Source organism: Corvus kubaryi, unplaced genomic scaffold, assembly GCF_017639235.1.
Source record: "Corvus kubaryi isolate FWS band 111438036 unplaced genomic scaffold, C.kubaryi_AGA036_p1.0 65379, whole genome shotgun sequence".
In the NCBI taxonomy this organism is placed as follows: Eukaryota; Metazoa; Chordata; class Aves; order Passeriformes; family Corvidae; genus Corvus; species Corvus kubaryi.
This window is the reverse complement of record NW_024581960.1, coordinates 22,320-35,698: the sequence shown is the minus strand read 5'-3', so window position 1 is coordinate 35,698 and position 13,379 is coordinate 22,320. Positions and strand designations below refer to the sequence as shown.

At 36.3% G+C, this 13,379-nt stretch overlaps 1 protein-coding gene across 2 annotated transcripts in view; it reads left to right on the top strand.

Annotated features, from left to right (window-relative positions):
- The window catches only part of LOC121673394 (ephrin type-A receptor 7), a 137,904-nt gene that overhangs the window by 103,389 nt on the left and 21,136 nt on the right, over positions 1-13,379 (top strand). The window lies entirely within an intron of this gene.

Sequence of the window (13,379 nt, the reverse complement as noted above, 5' to 3'; positions counted from 1 at the left end):
ATTTGGGTCACCTCTCATACCCATCCTTTTGGTGACTGGATATAGCCTTCCTTAAAATATCTCTATTTTGCTATATGTAAGAAGCTTGTCTTTTCCTTGCTCTTTGGTTCTTCAACAGTAGAGAAACTAAAGTCTTCATTAGGCTCTACCATTTTGTTATTTAAACATCACGACTTTACTTGCAAACTTTGAAAGCATTTAAATACATGAAACAACATAAATCATAGTTGAGTCAAGAACTAGAAGGACTTTGGTTTTACATTTCAATACAAACAAAATGAGAAGGTGGAAGGAAGATAGGAATTCTATAGAGAAAAAAGTTAAAATCAGTCTCATCCTACATTTATAAGAAATAATAGGATAACAGATATATAGAAGGAAAGCTGACCTTTCTTCTCATCTACTTTATTCTGGGAGGAGAAAGAGTTTTGGCCATATCAACTTCTATTCAGAGAAGCCTGTGGCTCTATCCAGGAAAAGCTGATACAGGCTAGGGGACATTTCTGGATGTCTTCGTACATCCTGATTACTGGCAAAGGGACTTTGCTGTAGAAACAAAGGAAATAAGGGAGATTAACTTTTAGTCCCAGAATGACTGGGGCAAAGGGCACTGTTTAAGCAAAACCAGCATTCCAGCAAAACTGCCACTATCTGGATAACTGGTGACAATCTGGAAATCTGTATCTTGAGCAAATGGCAACGCTGTCTATCCACCTTTCACTCTGCTGATTAATAGCCTAATTAAGAGTGTAGTGTGTTCCATTTGTTATAACCTGTTACAGTGCCATGTCTTAAAGTGCTAGTGGTTAGATTCTTCTTCATATTGCCATAAAAATAATACCACTGGATTTTTAAAAAACATAAAGTGCTCCTGTCATCCTTTCATTTTTATTTGTATTTTCTGCCTTTGAGCTTTATTCTTTTAGGTGTATCATTAAAAATGAGTCACCTGTTAATGTGCTGAAGGCTTTAGGTACCTAGATGATTCTTTGGAAAGAACTAAAGAACACCTGCAATGTCTTAAGGTAATAACTGTCAAACTGTCAGAGGCAAAAGTAACAAGCAAAAATATTTGCAACAAAAGAAAGGAGAAGACAGCCGTTGGAAAGGGAAGCAAGCTATATTTATAAAGCTGGTTGTAAAGGCAGTTAATGCTAAACATGTGATGTTTATGCCAATAGAATGAGTCAGATATGCTTCAAGTGAAATACTGTATTTTGAGCTGCCTGATGTCACCAGCGCCTGCAGGGACAGTTTTCTAACTCTTCATGAACACACAGCCAGCTCTTCAAAGTAATTTTCATTATGCAACAGTGGAGCTTGAAAGGCATCCTCCCTTATTGATCTTGTTTTTTGCATGATTCAACTTGTTAAGAACAAGATAAAGCTCCTCTGATAAACATTGATATTCTATAGGTAGGAGAATTTCTTTTGTCTAACGTTTTTATAGTCATTGTTTGTATCTATTCAGACAGCTTAACCTTCTGTAAGCCTCTGGTAAGTCATTAAAATGGCTTTCTCCCTCAACAGTTAAGCTTCCTTTAAACTCTAGCCAGCTTCTTGCATTCCTGACCTTCTGGAACTTCTGAGCCGGTACTTGAGACCAGTCATGGCACCTCACCTACTGATACCCAGTCAGGACTGGGCCAGTTTTTTTCTAGATTTTGCTTTTTTCATGTTAAATTTAATGAGACAGATTTTTCAGAAAGAATGCACTGATAAAAAGAGCCAGCCTTTCCCTTTCCCTTTCCCTTTCCCTTTCCCTTTCCCTTTCTCTTTTTTCTTTTTCCCTTCCCTTCCCTTCCCTTTCCCTTTCCCTTTCCCTTTCCCTTTCCCTTTCCCTTTCTCTTTCTCTTTCTCTTTCTCTTTCTCTTTCTCTTTCTCTTTCTCTTTCTCTTTTTTCTTTTTCCCTTCCCTTCCCTTCCCTTCCCTTCCCTTCCCTTCCCTGGACCATATTCCCATCTTCCTTCTTGGACCATATTCCCTGAGCTACGGGCTAGTATGAAAAGAAAGGATCAAATGGGGTAATTTCACACTAAACTAATCCATCTCCTTCAAAAGTGTTGCAGATTTGGAATTCCTTTCCTGCTGTGGTTTTTTTTTGGGGGGGGAGAGTGGGGTGATTTGAGACCTACCTTGATATTAAGTATATATATTAACTAAATACAAATACAAAAATACATTCTAAATATTTTAAAAAACAATTTGATGATCCCTTTTATTCCTTTAAATTCTTTGGCAATCACTTTACCACAGAGTGGAAGAGGGGAGAAGTACATTCTTAACACTAGAGTATGTAACCTGGATGGGCTGGCTGTACAGTAGAGTTCAAACAGAATTTGGGGTGATCCTGCAACTTCAGGCCATGCTGACTCACTTAAGACACATTCATATGGCTGTTGTGCTGTAGGTCAGCTGGCCAGCTGTTCACATGTTAAGCCTCACAAATCTGCATTAGTCGCAATCCTAATTTATCATGTATTTCTATGTATTTTTTTAGCGTGTGCTTCATGGAGTACAATCTCGTGGCACTTACTTGCAAAAACTCAAAAGTCTGTTTGTATCTAGGGGGTGAGAGTGGTTTCTAGGCACTCTGGAGAAAAGTTAATGACTGCAGCAGAAAGGTGGGTAGGTGGTAGACTCCGTCTGCCAAACTTGGCTGTGTGTTGTGTATTGACACAAATTTTAAACTCTGAGTAAGCCAGACTCTTTAAAGGATATGCCTCATTTACCTCTTGAAGAGTGGCAGATGTTTCCACCATCCCTCAGAGGGGAGTCCAGCCTCCCTAGCTGGGTGCCTGAGCTGTACCAGAAAGGATGCCTCTCTGTAGGCCTTTTAGGGCAGTCCCTTTCCCTGATTAGATTTCTTTTTGGGAGAATTTTTAGGCATTTACTACATAGAAGTTTAAATTAGGAAGGCTAGTTCCCAGCTGTGGGGTAATAAATTGAGACAAATACCAGAAATCGGCATCTCTGTATTTCTATCAGAGAAAACAAATATTAGACTAATGATTTAATATTGAGTAATGATAATGAAATTATAAAAAAGCCCAAACCCTATGAAAGATGTAGAATGAAAAAACAGTCCTACCAGTCAAGTGACGTAGGTTCCATCTTAGGATGCACCTGTAGAAACAATCTAGCTTAAAGGCACACCTAAGACTTGCTTACCTAAGATCTGAAAGACCAGCAGGATCTCCTTCTCCACTAACTCAAAGGACCTTAATAATGCTGGACTTGTATTTTAATATGCCTGGTGAAAAATTAGATGGGATCAGTCCACACAGGTATTGCACACTGGGGTGTGAAATTTGAGTCCAGATAAGGAGAATTATATTTAATGGTGAATTGTACATTACCTTAAAGACTGTAGTGTATGCAGTAGTAGTTCTTTTAATAAAGATAAGCCAGTTGTGTGTTCCACTTCTAAAATAGGTTTGCAGTCATGTCCATTTGAAGATAGTTATTCTATTTAATCTGCACACATACTGCATGTATAAAGATCTGATTGGTTCCTGTGATTACAGATGTTATTAAAAAAAGTGAAAAAGTGCCATGAGTCTCTCTATTATCTGACTTTATATGTGTATTTCACAAACCATTAGTTTGGATTAGAGAAACGACAAGGTTAAAAAAAAGAAAAAGCCTTCAAGTAGAGATTTAAAATAAAATCTGCACATATCATTGCCAGCTTTTTTTTATGACTAATTCAGCCACTATTGGCTAGGAAGAACAAAAGAGGGATTTTCTTTTTTTTCTGTTTTTGTTATCCCTGAGCATTTGTACAGTACAACTTTGTTTAGTTAAGTAAACTGTAAATTAAGTAGTCTCTGCTATTTCCCCTTTTTTAGCAGTGCTCACATAAAGATCTACAAAAACTCACAGCTAGGTAATAAGTAGATTGACTACTTTTATCATTGAATGATCATAAGAGGAGTTCCTCAGTGGTTTAGCGCAGCTATTTTTTAAGTCAGGGTTTTTACATGCACATTTAGGGGAGAGTAATGAACATTCAGTATATTTATTATCATGGAAATTCCAGTACCAATAAATTATTTTTTTCATGTCATATAGTAAGTGGTGCTGAGACCATATTCATTAAGGAAACCAGGTATAGATGTTCATGATTCTGATGTATATCTATCTTAATATGTGTATTATAATGCATTCATGAGTATAAATAATTACACTGGAGCTTTTTCAAATGAATAAGATATTAGACTGTTATTCAGAGGATGTAGTCCTATTTCTGTTTCTGTTTACATATTGTGCAACCCTTCACATTCTGTTATTTAATACACTGTTGGTCTAAGTTATGCTGTATTGTTTGACTGATCTAAATATGACCCATATTGTACATTTTGCTCACCCATGTCAGTTGAGTTGCTCTGCTAGTGATGGACCTTGGAATCACTAAATTTGAGTCTCTTGCTGTTGGTGGCAAGTGCAACTTTTGTGCTATACATACCTGTAGGTAGCAATAATTTCTACCGAAGACCTGGAGGCTCTCACAGGAAAATAGTAATTGAAAAATTATCTACACAGTCTGTGTAGGAAAACAGTAATTTTCGTTAAAACACGGGAATGTGCTGTTGTTACAACTCAAGTTTAATTGCTTTTGTGACATTCCCATTTTATGGTCTTTTTGCTGTCTCCTTTACAATCTGGAAAGACTTGAAAGGCGTGTAGACACCATTTTTCCATACTTTCATTTAGCAGAACAGCTTACGTTGGATGCAGCCTGAAAGACAGACCAACCCTACTCTCACGCAATACCCTAACTGTGAATGAGGGAATGGAGAATCAGATCTAAAGTTTATTATTTAGGATAAATAGAACCATAATAAAATATTCAAGATGCTTATTCAGTTTTGCTTATTTTTCCAATATATTGAGTAAATGCGCAATAAAACAGAACCAGCTTTGTTTGTTCAGGTTGTTTTTAAGTTTAGCCTTTCTGACTTATTTTTGCATGGTTTTGTGTTGCTGCAAAGAGCTCCATTTTCATCTCCTTCATCCTGGATATTGATTAAAGTTCAACATTTGGGATGAAAGGAGTCAATGCAGTCACCACTTATTCGCGCCATTAAAAATTGAAGGAGAATCCTACCCAGAGCTGGCTTTTTGTGGATTTTTTTTCCTTATAAAATATTAGTTCAGACTTCAATACTACGTAGGAATATTTTCATCATCAAGTTGATTCTCTGCAGTTGTGAAGCTGGAGTTATATAAGTAGTCACAGTATTTAGATAGCAGTTTGCTAAAATACCTCTAGGCTCATCAGGAGTTAGACTTATACTATTGTATGTAGAAAGCTGGATCCTACAAGATCTGCGTGAGAGGTAAGTCAGAGGAAACTCCTGGCTAATTACCTTCAAGTGCTTTAAGGATAATGGAATACCTCCCTAAATGTGAAGGAAAATTTAGGAGGAAGGAAGAAATTGTAGGTAGTGTGTGAGAAAGATGGGGTCTAACTCACCTAAAAAGTACGTAAATGTCATATGTCAGTTTTATTTGCTTTACTGGGTCATCTGTTTCTTCTAAAATCAGTGCCTAAATTCACCGTGCAGTTAGTGGAGAAAGTTTTTCAAAGGTCTTAAAGTGATGTTTTAAAATTTATGGGTCTCAGTTTAAACAGGCAGGCTCTCTTTATGGATCTTTCCAATGCAGTTACCTCTCTGTCACAGGGAGCAAACCTATTGGGGGGAACTTAAGCACTTAATTGATGTATGCTGTATTCACCTAAAGGGGAGGTGCACCCAAGTGCCTAAGTTAGATTGGCTGTATCCCATCTAGAATTACTCCTGAAAAAAACAGTAAAGACCATTCTCTATGAAATTGGCAAATCAGTTGTAATCTTTTTGTTAAAAAAATATAAAAAAATTGTAGGAAATTAATGATGTAGCTATGTTGCATAATCAGTTGTGGTAATTACATTTTTAATTACTTTACCCTTAGGACCTGGTTCTGATCTTGTTTCCATTGGTATAAGGCAAGGATAACTTAGATAAAATCAATGCAGCTAAAGTAAAATAAAATTGATGAGAAGTCAGAATTGAGCCCTAAATGGTATGCTAAAAGTGGAACTAATCAGAAAGCTAAATGGGTTTATAATTTGTGAAATTGACATTTTCGTAATCTAAATCTCCAAGAAGTTAACCTTTTGATACAGAACTTAACTTTCCTTTAGAGTCTCATAGCATTCAGGGAAGTAAAGCCACTAGAAAGCCTGTAAAAAAAAAAAGATGATTCTCTACAGCTTTTAAAACCACAGAGTAAATTCTTTCATTAAATGATTGATGTGTTTCCAGCTTAATAAATTTCTGCATCAGACAAGTCTTTTTGCAAAGTTTTCCGGTGAGCAGAACCTGGAGAAGTGTTGAACCATAGCATGTTCTCAAATAACAACAACAACAAAAAAATCCCCCCAAATCCAAAGTTGCTTTAAGCAGTAAGGAGTTTTAGGAACTAATGTCTACTCAAAGGGAAGAGCATTTAAGATATTTTTGAAATTATGTACAGAGTTTACTTTTTGTGTAATAGATGGTAGGGATACATATTTTAAAAATCATGACAGTTTACAATATGTAGTTGCATAAGTCCTATAAATGTATTACAAGTTATAATATTTTTGGTGTAAAAAAAGAAAACATAAAAATATTAAAGATATTTTCATACAAAATTTGTGAGCTGTTTTTAAGTAAATTTAATTTGCACATTATGTCTAAAATAGTTCTGTTGAATAGTCAGATGTTAGTTTATGTTGTATATTCAAATCAATCAAATAGTTTTACTTTGCAAAATACATTCCCCCAAAGATAAGGGGTTTTCCTTCTGCTTTTGCACAAGAGTAGTTTTTTAACAGCTTGTGCAAACATCCAAAATTACTCCATTTGGGACAATCAATGTTGTATCAAATGGATTTTTTCTCAGTTGTCAGAATGTACGTGAATTTTTGTACATCAAGGGAAATTTTGAATATTCTGTTTGTGTCTGTGGCAGTTCTCCACAGTGGTGACCTCACTCTGGCCAGTGAAACTGCTTCTTCTACGAGTCCTGACCTAGGGAATCATGGACTGACTGCTGTGCCTGACCTTCTTCTCATGGACATGACTTTCCCTCCTGTGCATAGTCACTAACTTCAGGCTTACTGCTTCTGATATTTATCACTGTAGCAGAGATTCCCTAACAGACATTTATCCATCTTCTTAAATTCTAGAGATTTATTGTTCTTTGGGAGAAAAACAGCTCATAATATGAAAGAGAATGCAAACTGTTCTTGCATGGAGTTCTTCCTGTATTCCTTGTGAATACTACCCATGCTGCTTTCAGAGATATGCCCATTGTTAGCAGTGCCATTATGATGCATTTCACAGGAATTTGGAAGGCTGGAACAGAAGTTGTTACACATTTGAGGAATGTTAGTAATATTTTTTTCCCCACAGAACAATTATGTCTTTGGAAGCGTCAGTTTGATCAAACTGTGATAATTATTGTTTTGTGCTGACATCTTTATTGAATATTTATATGCTTTTCTGTTAATACTTGATCAACTGGTTTTAATTTTTTTGGCATGGCACTTTGTTTCCAGATTTTGGTTGCTATGTCTGGAACAAAATGCTTTTTTTTATTTGGCTGGAATTCACTCAATTGTGTCTTGGACATCTTACACTAAATAAATATAATCTTACTACCCTATAGGCCTCCAAAGCTACAATTCTAAATCACCTCATACACTTCTCTAAAAGTAAAAATTGCTTTTGCTGAAGTCAAACTAGAATAGCAAACTTAGCTATACAGTAGCAATAAGAATATATTTAAGGGAGTTTTGTTGTTATTTTTTTTCCCCCATGTGTAGCATCCTTGAAGCTGACATCTATTTGTGACTGAATAGATGACAGCATGAAATTCAATTACAGCAAACAGTCTCAGTCATTACACCTGTCTGCTTCCAGAGAAAAGCACTTGTAAATTGTTTTTTATTCTTCTGTTCCCTAAAACCTATGTCTGTAATTGACACTTGCCAGCAGAGATGACTGTAGACAGAAGGAGAACATAATGTGTCTGAGTATCCCACCAGGGAAAAGAGTATCCTCATCTTTGGGGAGTTTTGTGGTGTTTTGTTTTCTTTAATGAAGAATAATATCTGTGTGCCAAGGATTTACTGCAAGGCTGGTGGCAGATGTTTCTCTTAAAAAAAAAAAAAAGTTATGAAAGATGAATCGCAAAAGAACACAGGACAAAAGGAAAAGCTAATTAACATAGAAATATTTCTTCTGCAAAGGAAAACAAATGCTTCAGGAGAACTAAAGCCCCTCTCTGTTATTTGTAAGGGTGGTTTGTTACTCTAACACATTTGTAAGAATCAGGTTTGTGCCTGACATGTCAAAACTTATTCGCAAAACAAGAGTTGTGGATATCTTGGGAAATGATGTTGTCACTTGTTACGCAACTCAGCATCCGTTCAGCACTGATTGATGCCCAAGTTGCCAGTTTTCAAAGAAGTGAGATGCAGACATAACAGTAATATTTGTACCAAATGTCAGGCAGAAGAAACAGGGGAGTTCATAGAACAGGCCTAGAAGTAGACTGTGACCAGAAAAAAATCAAAACGTGATAGACAAGCTGTCAGCCTGATCTTTCTGAACAGTTTCATTTCTTTCTGGTAGGTTCTTTTTCTTTCTTTTTATTAGTTGCCCTCCCCAGAATTTTGCCAGAGTAGACAGCATACAGAACCAATCCAGCTGCTGAGTTTTGAATTCAATGAAAGAATTACCAAACCATTATTTTAAATGCATCAGATGTTTAAAAGGTATGGACAATTAGTAAATCACTACATATTTGGTAATAATGCTATTTGAGCATAAGCGTTCTTAAAAATTTGCTAGTGATATTAGGGGAGATTAGAATGTATTTATTGGGTTTTTTCCTCCTGGGTCCCTTCCAACTCAGCATATTTTGTGATTCTGTTTTTTGATCTTCAGTGGTATGGTGTTCAGGCAACTACTGCATCTGTTCCTCTTTGTAGATCAGCAAGTATTTTGAGAGTTCCTCAGCCACAAAAGTATTGGCAAAACATGTGATGGAGTAATGCAGTCAAGTATTACTTGACTACCTTTCCTGTTCGCATGTACTCATGACATCCCCAAGTGGCTCAGAGCAACTGTGTGTGCCTTTGCTGATGGCTTACCCAGCACTGTAAGCACACTGTGTTATATTTATGAGCTGGAAAGTAAAGTGTGTCAGCGAGGAATTTAAAATGGTTTCTCTGTAGGATATTGTTAGTGTAAAATATCTGATTTATTTGGGTCTTTTTTTGAATGCTGCAGCTTGTAAACACAGTGGGGAATTTCTCTGCCATTGATCCAAAGCAATAGGTACTAATGGCATAATACAGTGGTACTCAATAACCTTTTATCATGGGCTGCTTTGTCATGTGGAGGCTTAACTGAGGGGAGAGAAATATCACAGTAACAAAACAGAAGATCTTGTGAATTTCTATCAATACACTTAACAATTTTCAGTTTAAGAGTTATCGTAATCTTTTCTGTTATCTTTTGGCATGAATTATCATATAGAATAACATGAAAATTATTGTGCTTATTAGTGTACACATGAAGTGAAATGTAAGCATTTTTTTCCAAGCTTTTCAAGGACAAGCTGTGGCAGTTTTCTGTCATGACTTTAGTAGCACTCAAGTTAGTGCTATTTAACAGTGCTGTGAAATTTTTAATAATTTGCATAATTAACTTAATAAACAGTTTATTTTTTTTCCTTTATTGCAAAACGCTTTTGTATCTTTCTAAGAAACAGAATATATAAGTAAGGGAAATATCTATACAGTAAAGTGTTAAAATTTGCCCAGTACCCTCAAGCCTGGTCAAGGTTTGGTTTTGACTGACCTCTTTTTACATCAGACAGCTCCTTAGAAGTAAGCAAGGGCATGTGTCCTGAAGCAAGGGAGGGCATGTGTGCTGAGGTATCCTGTTTCAGACCAGCACAAAAACCAGTGTGGTGCTACATGCTGACCCCCAGACCCCTGACAGCAGCAGCTGCAATTCCTCAAGGTGTATAATCTGTTTGCCTTCCACTCTTATTTAGTAATTTTGGCAATTCTGATGCCTAAGTTTCCCTTGAGAGCAAACCAGAACATGGTTGGAGGCCAGGTTATGACTTCACTTATACTCTTGCTCTTGGGAGCAAATCAGTGCAAAAGCCGGTACAGAAAGGTGCCCTTGGGGTAATCTGGGTGCAGGACTGTAATGGAGTATGAAGAGTTTTGTATTCTCTTCCTGAACAACCATTTAAGATCTAACAGCAGTAAAATTTTCTGCTACTATTTTCATATATATCTATATACACATACATGGGTTCATTTTACATTTGTTATTGGTAAAATGCCAGATTACAGTCTCACTTAAAATAGATGTAGAGCCAAAACAACTCTGTTATCCAAAGATTTCTGCCTAAAAAGGAGGCAGCAAAGACATCTTAAAAAGAAATAACAGAGTAGGTTATAACCATTGGGATGTCAATATCCCCATCTTTCTATGTTTTGCATCTGTTAGCAATGTCCCCTTCAGGCTCACTACTCAAAACACCCCTCAACTGCTGTAGAACACTGTTGCAGAAAAATGGTTTATGTCACGTAAAACTTATATTGGGCCTTTAGATACAGTTTTGCAGGCATGTAAAATTGATCTCATTGCTACTGTAGGAAAAGTTGGTGGTTTTGAATGATTCTTGCATATCTTCATGATATGAAAATTAAAGAGGCCAAAAGCCAAGAGTTTTTGTCCTTTAGGAAGTTCTGTAAGGGTGCTACCAAGGTGCCAGTGTCATTGTTAGACTTCAGAAAGTATAAGAGAAAGCTCAGATTGACTTCAGTACACTATTGCTGTTGTAAGATAAGGAAATCCAAAAAAAAGGTTAAGGAAGTCTGATAGCTGATTCATCCTTTAGCATTTGTATGATAAGTCATGAAACTGGAGTTGCAAGCGTAAATTTGGTGGCATTTGTTAATGTAGAGTTTAGTCCTGCACAAGGAGCATGTGCTCCTGTTCATTTATGAGATTTTCTGTATGAAGTGTGACTGCAGGATTGAAACCCTTATTTCTAAGGATTTTAAATGTTTTGTTTCATATACATGAACTACTAAACACCCAGGATACTGCTTCTAAGACACTTTTTAAAAAGTATCAAATTACAAGTGCCCATGACTGATGCTGTTGATGGAATTGAGACACACTCAAGATTCAGGACTTTAAGAAATCACTGAGAAATGGATAGGTATGTTTCTTTTGCTGAATTATCTTTTTTCAGTAAAAAGATATTTACATCTGATTTTGTGCTAGCAATTTGTGCATTATGCCTAATTCCTCTTATATATGAAAGTCCATATTCACATATATTAAATTTTCAGGTTTTATTGGGGAGGTTTTTTTGCTCAGCATTTTTGTTTGGTTGGTTTTTGTTTGTTTGGGGGTTTTCTGTTGTTTTGCTTTGGTTTTTTTTGGTGGTGGTGGTGTGTTCTGATACACCTCTGTTTGTCTTCTGGAAAGCACACTATGGATCAAGAAAAATGTTAGTCTTGAGAACCAGAGAATAGCTAAGGATAGAGATTAAAGGCATGAGCAGTATTATGTTACAACATTTTCAGATGACTCTGGACTAAAAGTAGCACTTTCCAAAACAATTGCTACAGTTTTCTGTACCTCAATAATTGCACATATTAATAATGCACCATATGCTTGGCTTAGCAGCATGGATGTAACACGTCAATCTACCAGATGCAATATTCTCTCTGGAGCAGTATATATCCTTGGAATATCCTGCTCTTTTTGTCACCTCAGTTTTAACTTTTTCTATAACTTGATCTGAAAATGATGACCAGCTTGAAATCTATATAACTTGAAGGCTTTATCAGTAAAACCCAGTAGAGTTATATTTCTCAGTGTCTGTGATGTTGAAACCTGGGGAAAATCAATTTTTTCTTTCGCTGAATGGTATATTTGAAGCATTTAAAAAAGGTGAATGAGTGTGCTGAGGGCCTGTCATTCTCAAAGTACTTTCTTATGCAGCATGTGTAGGTACATCTGCCTGTTAGCCCTGAGAGGCTGTGTGTGTTTGATGCATTGGATGTTGTGTCAGCAGGAAGGAGAAAAAAAAGAGATGAGGTATATCAGAAAGAAAGTTGATAGCAAATGGTGTTTTGAACAGCCTGTATCCCCCTGTGTAATATATTATGGAAATAATGATTCTGTCAAGTGATGCTTCTTTGTAACCTGAAGTGATATGGTAGGGATTATGCATGCTCAAGTCATTCAGGACTGGGTACTTAGTTGTCTAGAAATGCTGTAAGAAGTGTCGTTGTCATGAAAGACTTCGTTAGAGGTGCAGTGGCAAGAAGTAGATTACTAGAAAAAAAAAACCCTGAAGTAGTTTATTATTATTGCTATTATTATTATTATCATTATTGGTTTAGCTAGAAATGAGAACAAAAATGTTATTTTTAATCCTGTTTTTATAGAGGTTTTTTTTTTTCCTGATAATTTAATTCCCTAATTTATCTTGTATGTAAGGATGAATTGTATTCTTTAACTCATTTTCAAGCTTGCTCAAATATAGTTGTTTCAAAACCATAAAAAGTTGTTAATTAATTAGCATAGATAGGCAATGAGAAATTGGCTAAACCTTTAAAAGGAGGTTTCAGGAAGCCAGAACAAAAAAAACCATGAATGTAAAACCATCTGTAAAAAAGCCACAGAGAGAATAAAGAGGAAATTATTATACTAGAATAAAGAACAAAATGCTTCTGACCTGTACACTCTCATTAAGCAGAGATAAGAGATGCAGCCCAAAAGGCAGGATAAAGATAGCCTACCCTCTCACATCAATGGATTGGCTTATGTGGCTGCTCCAGTTTGAAGAGATTTCCGTGCAGTGAAAACAAACTGGTGTTCCTTGCCAGAGGAGGATACTCTGGCTTCAGTCAATTTAATGATTGCCTTCTTCCCCTGAAAAACATGGGAACCCAAAATAAGGTTAGGTAGCATACTGCATTTTAGGAATCTCATGTGGTATGGGAATTATATGCAACATAATTGTCTTCAGAGCTGCCAACATACGCAAGGTTGGACTGTAGGTTTGGACTTCCTCTTCTTCCTCGTGTGGTTCTTCTAACAATCAAAGGTAGCACAGCTGTTTTAGTTTTGGGTGCAGAAAATCCAAAACAAAAACAAACTACCGGAAACCCCCCCACACAAACCCCAAACCAAACCATTTTGAATGCTGACTTGCAATGTTGATAAATCACTGGGATTTTAATTGGAATGGAAATTCTTTAAGAATGGAATATGCCTGTTTGTGATGTGCTTTGT